Genomic DNA, 8,553 nt, shown 5'->3' on the forward strand with positions numbered 1-8,553 from the left:
CATGCAGAGCAAAATTAGGCCGATACCCGCTAATTATCAAAATCCAGAAAAGAGGCGTTTAATTCTACAACCACCTAAAAGGAACCAAGACAGCAACACAATTAGACCCAACCAAATCATAAGAAAACAAAAAGATAATTACTTGACATATTGGAAAGAATTAACAAAAAAACAAAGCAAACTAGAATGCTATTTGGCCCTAAACAGAGATAACACAGTGGAAGAATACCTGACCACTGTGACTGACCCAAAATAAAAGAAATCTTTGACTATGTACAAACTCAGTGAGCACAGCCTTGTTATTGAGAAAGGCCGCCGATGGCAGACCTGGCTCTCAAGAGAAGACAGGCTATGTGCACACTGCCCACAAAATTAGGTGGAAACTAGTTTGCACTTCCTAAGCTCCTCCCAAATAAATGGCCATATTAGAGACACATATTTCCCTCAGATTACACAGATATACAAAGAATTCGAAAAACAAATAAAAAAACTCCCATATCTACTAGGTGATATACCACAGTGTGCCATCACAGCAGAAATATGTGTGATCCGTTGCCACTAGAAAAGGGCAACCAGTGAAGGACAAACACCACTGTAAATACAACCTATATTTATTTTAAATTATTTTCCCTTTTGAACTATTTGCACAACATTACAACACTGTATATACACATAATATTGCATTTTTGTAAGTGTAATGTTTACTGTTATTTATTGTTTATTTCACTAAGTGTTTGTTGTCTATTTCAATTGCTTTGGCAATGTAAACATATTTCTCCCATGCCATTGAAGCCCCTTAAATTGAAAATGAGAGAGAGATGGGAACCAGTAAAACATACACTCCATTAATTCACGTTAGTGGTCGGCTTTATCTAAGCTTTGCAAACATCTTTAGATCAGATGTATGTCTTTACCTGTGTCTTTACCTTGTCGGTTTGCTAAGCACAACCATAACTTTAGCTTCATGTCCACATCCCAGTTCAACCCTAATCTCAATCACAACCCTAACTTTAGCTTCATGTCCACATCCCAGTTCAACCCTAATCTCAATCACAACCCTAACTTTAGCTTCATGTCCACATCCCAGTTCAACCCTAATCTCAATCACAACCCTAACTTTAGCTTCATGTCCACATCCCAGTTCAACCCTAATCTCAATCACAACCCTAACTTTAGCTTCATGTCCACATCCCAGTTCAACCCTAGCCCTATTCTCTGAGAGCTGACCATTGATTTGAAACAGCATTCATATTTAGGAAAAAGGTATTGATGCCTTAAATTGGAACAACAGTCCTTGTGTGACTCCAACTTAATTATGACATTTTAGTTTAGTTTTGTTTAATGCAATGTGACTTTGAGGGTTCTTTCGGGCAATTAGAGTGGAGAAGTTTCTATAAACTAAATGAATCATGAATAAACTTGATTTATTACCAAAGCACACACACACAAAGCAACAAATCTGAAAGCCCAAATCCTGGTGAATTTTTATGCCAGGTAAAAGAGCCCATTCATTTCCCCTCAGCAGACAATTTGTGTGCATTTGTGTGTATGTGCGTGTGTGTATGTGTGTCAGACAATCTCCCGCAACTAATTGATTGTATTGTTATTTATGATTCTGGCAGAGGAAGCGGAGCACAAATTTCAAGGGCAAAAAAACATATATATTTTACAGGAACAGAGAACTCTGTGAATCTAATGAACAAAGAACAGCCTTCAACACATTGAGTTAAAGCTAGACTGCACAGCTCAGTCACTTGCATACAGCCAGTTACTTTCACAAAAATCAATTGCACCATAAATACATTATTCTTACATATTTCCATGATTTACACAATAAAAAAAATCCCAGTTTAAAATGAAGACATTTTGTTCAGGCGTACATTTTGGCATTTACTGTAAGAGAAAAGTGCTGTCAATGAAAGACAGTATTGTTCCTGAGGAATTCCCAGACATTGTGCTCCAGCTTAAATTGGGGAAGATATAAAATTACTTTTTAAATACAGATTTTCAAAGAAATGTGTGTGTGTGTGCTCTCATGCTTTGAGGTACTTTATGAGCGTGTGTTGGTACATGTTACATAAGTGTGTATGGATGGGGGGGTCATGTTGGAGCGAGAGCGCTTGAAAAGAGGAAATAAGCATAGAGCGAGGGAAATACTTAAAGGTAGAGTGAAGTGATACTCTGTAGCTCAGTTGGTAGAGCATGGCACTTCCACCACCAGGGTTGTTGGTTCGATTCCCAAGGCCACCCGTATGTAAAATGTGTGCAGGCATAACTGCGAGTCCCTTTGGATTGAAGTCTCTGCTAGATGATAGTATATCAAGCTCTTTTCACAGCCTCTTATTTTGAGGAGTTTAACTTGGTCTCCCACTGTGTGTGTGAGAGAGATACCATCTCAGAGAATACACTCAACTAACTAGAAATAGGCTCCTCTCCTCCTCTGTGTGTGTTTAGGGTAGTGTTACACTACACTGGTGGAGAATGACTTAGTGTTACACTGGTGTGTGATATCAAATAACAGCCTTGACGTAGCTACAAACACATGCAGGGACACACATATCTAACTTGTGGGGGAGAATTTGCATTGCCTGCAGCACTATAACCATAAAGGGAAAAGCAAGGGTTTATTTTGTCTCACCAGAGTTAGAGTCACAGACTTCATAAAGCTGATACGTCCCTCTACAGGCCCAGTCTATTTATCTCATCCATTCTTCACTGCAGTACCGCCATAGAGATACAGCCAGTCTATTTATCTCGTCATTCGGATGGCAGTACAGCCATAGAGATACAGCCAGTCTATTTATCTCGTCATTCGGATGGCAGTACAGACATAGAGACACAGAGAGCATATTTATCTCATCCATTCTGATGGCAGTACAGCCATAGAGATACAGCCAGTCTATTTATCTCGTCGTTCGGATGGCATAGAGATACAGACAGTATATTTTTCTCATTCATTCTCCATGGCAGTACAGACATGTAGATACAGACAGTCTATTTAAACAGCAGTACAGACATGTAGATACAGACAGTCTATTTTAACAGCAGTACAGCCATAGAGATACAGACAGTCTATTTAAACAGCAGTACAGCCATAGAGATACAGACAGTCTATTTTAACAGCAGTACAGCCATAGAGATACAGACAGTCTATTTAAACAGCAGTACAGCCATAGAGATACAGACAGTCTATTTGAACAGCAGTACAGCCATAGAGATACAGACAGTCTATTTAAACAGCAGTACAGCCATAGAGATACAGACAGTCTGTTTAAACAGCAGTACAGCCATAGAGATACAGACAGTGTATTTTAACAGCAGTACAGCCATAGAGATACAGACAGTCTATTTAAACAGCAGTACAGCCATAGAGATACAGACAGTCTATTTTAACAGCAGTACAGCCATAGAGATACAGACAGTCTATTTTAACAGCAGTTCAGCCATAGAGATACAGACAGTCTATTTAACTGAGGTCTCCTGAGATGTCTGGTTCTGTTCCTCAGGAGGTCCGGTATCCAGTGGTATATACTGTAGCTGGGTTGATGTTCATGTCCTGCAGCTTAGTGAAGAGATTGTGGGGAGCAGTAGCAGTGTCGGGGGTTAAAATCACTGAGGAAGCCAAGCCAGGAAAAAAAATCCATATTTCAACATATGTGTTGTGATAATTGCATGGTTTGCTCTATAATCTGTTAGTGCCATGCAACCGTGATATATAGGCCTAAGGCCGAGACAATGAGAAGACACAGTGGCAGATTAAATTAAACCACACATTTGTTTCATCACAAAACCAGAAGTTAACCTCTGTCCGGTGAAGTCCACAAAGCATATTGCATGTAACAAACAGTTTACATGACCTACAGCATGGTCAAGCAAGTCAATCTTTCTGAAATTTTCAGACTACTAAACAACTATTGATTTAGAACCACGGAGAGTTACCGCAAGTTGCAAAGAAAACTGGAGCTGCTTTCACTATTCCAGCACCATTTCAACTTTAACATGTCAACATCATGAAATCAACTATGCTTAGTCTAATTCAGTGACAACTAAAAGATAACAAAACATTTTTTGTCTAGTCAATGTCAGTTAAATATGATCTGGCTGTCCATGGTTACTGATTGTGTGTGTGTGTGTGTGTGTGTGTGTGTGTGTGTGTGTGATTCAAAGTAGAAAAATCATGTTGACTCACCCTACTTTTATAGAAACGGCACTTTTAGCTAGGCAAGAAAGTTAAGAACAAATTCTTATTTACAATGACAGCCTACCCCAGCCAAACCCTAACCCAATTGTGTGCCACCCTATGGGAGTCCCAATCAGGGACGGTTGTGATATAGCCTGGAATCGAACCAGGGTCTATAGTGATGCCTCTCACACTGAGATTCAATGCCTTTGACCTCTGCACCACTTGGGAGCTAATGTCATCCTCCTCTCTTTCATGACTCTGCCATACAGTGCAAGCTTTTGTTTTTTGTTGTCCTAGGCTACCTGGCTAAAATGCTTGCTAGCTAGCCTAACATCCTGTCATGGACATGCCAGCTATTTAACATTAGCCTTCTATATCTAGATTCTTTTTGAACTTCCTTCCTCTCAGGCCAGGGGCACATATAAATTTATGGTTAGATCACAATTGCTGTTATAATCATTGGCCAGTACGGAGAATTAAGCTAAACCACAGGTCCAAATCCATTTTTCCATCCATGGCTAATTTAGGAAACGGCCGATTTTAGCTAGCTAGCTAGTCACCGGAGGACAACGTCAAAACAAGATGCAACAATTACATTTTTTTCTGTAAATGACATGTCACTTTTGTGTGTGATGTGATTAGTGTGAAGCCAAATCCAATCTGGCTTCCCATAACAGTCTTTTTTGGTGCGCCAGGACCATTCACAGCTGAGCTCACTCAGATTAGCTCAACGCTGATTGGCTATTATCTTATATTTTTATTATCAAGGGAAACCAAATGCATGCTGGCTTCCCTTGCATTCAATACTACAGAAAGCAACAATGTTATACTCTTTTTGACCAGACAGCATGAGATAGATATCCTGTTAGGGCTAGGGGGCAGTATTGACACGGCTGGATAAAAAACATACCCGATTTAATCTGGTTACCACTCCTACCCAGTAACTAGAATATGCATATACTTATTACATATGGATAGAAAACACCCTAAATTTTCTAAAACTGTTTGAATGGTGTCTGTGAGTATAACAGAACTCAAATGGCAGGTCAAAACCTGAGAGATTCCTTTACTGGAAGTGGCCTGTCTGACCATTTCTTGAACTTCTTTTCCATCTCTATCATTTACTAAGGATCTCTGCTCTAACGTGACACTTCCCACGTCGTCCATAGGCGCTCAGAGCCCGGGAAAAAACAGAATGTCGTCATTCCAGCCCCAGGCTGAAACACATTATCGCCTTTCTCAAGTGGCCGATCAAGGGACACTGGGCTTAGGCGCGTGACCCGACCGCCCCGCCTTTGGGATTTTTTTCCTCTGTTTGCCGAAAAGGAGATTCCCTGTCGGAATATTATCGCTTTTCTACGAGAAAAATGGCGTAAAAATTGATTTTAAACAGCGGTTGACATGCTTCGAAGTACGGTAATGGAATATTTCGAATTTTATTGTCACGAATTGCGCCATGCGCACGACACTTCTTTACTATTTCGGATAGTGTCTTGAACGCACGAACAAAACGCCGCTATTCGGATATAACGATGGATTATTTTGGACCAAACCAACATTTGTTATTGAAGTAGCAGTCCTGGGTGTGCATTCTGACGAAGACAACAAAAGGTAATCAAACTTTTATAATAGTAAATATGATTATGGTGAGTGCTAAACTTGCCGGGTGTCTAAATAGCGAGCCCGTGATGCCTGGGCTATGTACTTAGAATATTGCAAAATGTGCTTTCACCAAAAAGCTATATCGAGTGCATAGAGGAGGTCTGTATCTATAATTCTTAAAATAATTGTTATGCTTTTTGTGAACGTTTATCGTGAGTAATTTAGTAAAATGTTAGCGAATTCCCCGGAAGTTTGCGGGGGGTATGCTAGTTCTGAACGTCACATGCTAATGTAAAAAGCTGTTTTTTGATATAAATATGAACTTGATTGAACAAAACATGCATGTATTGTATAACATAATGTCCTAGGGTTGTCATCTGATGAAGATCATCAAAGGTGAGTGCTGCATTTAGCTGTCTTCTGGGTTTTGGTGACATTATATGCTGGCTTGAAAAATGGGTGTCTGATTATTTCTGGCTTGGTACTCTGCTGACATAATCTCATGTTTTGCTTTCGTTGTAAAGCCTTTTTGAAATCAGACAGTGTGGTTAGATTAACGAGAGTCTTGTCTTTAAATAGCTGTAAAATAGTCATATGTTTGAGAAATTGAAGTAATAGGATTTTTAAGGTTTTGAAAATCGCGCCACAGGCTGCCAGTGGCTGTTACGTAGGTGGGACGAATTCGTCCCGCCTAGCCCAGAGAGGTTAAACTATATATTCTGAGACAGAGGTATGCTGTTACTCTCGCTCGGATGCTTTCTCCGGTGAGATACATTCAGCCTCTTGCAAATTGAAGAAAAATGATTCAACATTATTATTGTTATTATTATTATTATAAGAGTGATGGAGTTCTGCATCAGATGACCTGGCCTGCTCCCTGAAATAAGCAGGGAGCAGGTTTTGAACCGTCAACATTCTATCCCAAAGTCCAGCACGCTATCGACTTTGCCCAAATGTAATAATTGGGGTTGGGGCCGATTGTGGCTAAAAACACTTCATCAATTGGAATCTTTAACATTTGGAAAGGGGAAAAGTATTATTATTAGTTTTTCACAAGTGTAGCAGGATGGGCTATTAGCTGAACAATAGACTATTCAACCTTTACTAAAGAGTTGTCTAATAGCCGAGCTAGGTGTGAACCCCTCTCCCCAACTTGAGCTAGGTGTGAACCCCTCTCCCCAACTTGAGCTAGGTGTGAATCCCTCCCCCAACTTCAGCTAGGTGTGAATCCCTCCCCCAACTTGAGCTAGGTGTGAATCCCTCCCCCAACTTGAGCTAGGTGTGAATCCCTCCCCCAACTTCAGCTAGGTGTGAATCCCTCCCCCAACTTGAGCTAGGTGTGAATCCCTCCCCCAACTTCAGCTAGGTGTGAATCCCTCCCCCAACTTGAGCTAGGTGTGAATCCCTCCCCCAACTTGCAACAAATAATTTTTATCTATCTTTCCATGTCTACCTAGACACCTATCTACCAACACGCGGTTAATGTTCTGGAAAAATATATACTGTATATGTAAAATATTTCTTTCTGTAAGTCCATGCACGTTTCTTCAACTTACTGTAATTCCTGTAATTAGAGCGATGTTGATGTCGTGCCATGATGCCAGCAGATTACAGATTGCCTTTGCCGATCGCTCGTCATCTTCATTCATCAGTGAGTCGATGGCTTGAATGGTCTCGCTGGAAATGAAATACAATGGGAAAATGTGCAGCATACAGTAAAGACCAGCAGTTGATTTATTTAAGCACTTTTTGCCTTTTTCTCACTCACTCTAGGTTAAATTAAAATGAAATCTCCAAAATATTGTTACTTTAAAAAAAAGAATTATATAAAAGTCCATTAGGATCTGTGAGAATTTCTAATGGAAAATGCCCCTTAGATATTAATTTAGAGTCCTCCAATCCTCTAAATGTAATTATTGGCAGAGTGTCAAGTCATTGAATTATTTTTTCTTTGATATACTGTAGGCCTACCATAGGTGAAATGAGTTTTACTGGTGTTGAGTAATGTCTAAGGAAGGCAAACAATTTAGAATCCTCAAATCCTGTAGCCTACTCCCAACCGTCACTTTGTACTGGCTTTATTTAGAAATTAGTGAGAATGTCTCACCCCATGCTCAAGAATTGCATTTTCTTGCTCACTCTAGGTTAAATGAAAACTAACGGGGATTTGAAACCCAGTCTCCCACATGCCCCGCATTCTGTAGTAGACATCACAACTATGTTGTGAAGACATCACAACTATGAAATAACAGACATGGAATCAGTTAAGAACAAAGACAGCCTACTCCTTATTTCCATGTCGGGGTTCTCCGCACAACACATGGATTATTTAACTAAATAGCCCAGTACTGTACTACCTACCATCACGTTGTACAGCGCCATATTTTCAGTTCCATTCTAACAGAAACCCAGAGGGTTTTTCATTTTTAATGGAATTGAAACATAATATTATTCAAATTAATTAAGCAAGTACCAGTCAAAAGTTTGGACGCACCTACTCATTCCAGGATTTTTCTTTATTTTTACTATTTTCTACATTGTAGAATAATAGTGACGACATCACAACTATGAAATAAACCATATGGAATCAGTTAACCTCTATGGGACCGGCGGGACGAATTCGTCCCACCTACGTAACAGCCACTGCCATCCTGTGGCGCGATTTTCAAAATCTTCAAAATCATATTACTTCAATTTCTCAAACATATTACTATTTTACAGCCATTTAAAGATAAGACTCTCGTTAATCTAACCACACTGTCCGATTT

Source organism: Salmo salar, chromosome ssa09 (genome assembly GCF_905237065.1).
Source record: "Salmo salar chromosome ssa09, Ssal_v3.1, whole genome shotgun sequence".
Lineage (NCBI taxonomy): Eukaryota > Metazoa > Chordata > Actinopteri > Salmoniformes > Salmonidae > Salmo > Salmo salar.